Source organism: Lathyrus oleraceus, chromosome 6 (assembly GCF_024323335.1).
Source record: "Lathyrus oleraceus cultivar Zhongwan6 chromosome 6, CAAS_Psat_ZW6_1.0, whole genome shotgun sequence".
In the NCBI taxonomy this organism is placed as follows: Eukaryota; Viridiplantae; Streptophyta; class Magnoliopsida; order Fabales; family Fabaceae; genus Lathyrus; species Lathyrus oleraceus.
The window spans coordinates 496,734,891-496,735,702 of record NC_066584.1 but is presented as its reverse complement, the minus strand read 5'-3'; positions in this window follow the sequence as shown (position 1 = coordinate 496,735,702).

Here is an 812-nt window from a genome sequence, read left to right as displayed (position 1 = left end):
TGGGTCGAGATCCATATTTCACTTTGTTTTAAGTCCGCGTAGGCGGATTACACAAAACTAGGTTATTTAGGTAGGAACTCCTTCCAATTGTATCTAATACAACTCTCTAATATTTTAGTTTGGTGAATAACTCCTTATTCCAATCCATCACATGGATCATTTCCAACTCTTGCTTCTAAACATATATATGTAACACCTCAAAATTTGCCCTCTTCTCTTGGGACTAGCATTAATATATTGCATATCATTTTTAGGTCATTAGGCATTGCATATTGCATATCATGTGGTTACATTGTGCAAGCCATCCTCTCAAGTCTTGGTCAGAAGATGAGGAAGTCAAAGTGCAAGCCTAGGGTTTATTAATTGATCATTGGCCATCTGAGGATTGGGCTGTGAATTAGGGTTTTGTGATTCTCAATGGACATTGATCTTCATCTTGATTGCAATGATACATCATCATCATCATGGTTGGATGTCATCAGGAGATTGAAGAAGATTCCTTGAGATTAGGGTTTTGACCACTGGTCAACCCTGATCAGTTGCATTGGGCCAATCAGGGCATAATCAGGAGATGAGGTTTATGATGGCTATGGGGTTCATTCTATGATTATTTTGAGCTAATTGAGGCTAGGGTATCACCCTTGAGCCATTTCAGTTGGAGATTGGGGTTCAGATTGATCTATGCATTGCCAGATTCATCTATCAGATGAAAAAGTCAACTGTGGTCAACTGTACATGATTTGATGGATTTGGAGGTGGAAATGAGTTAGATGCACTTCATTCATGTTGGAACAAGTGTTACATGACCTCTC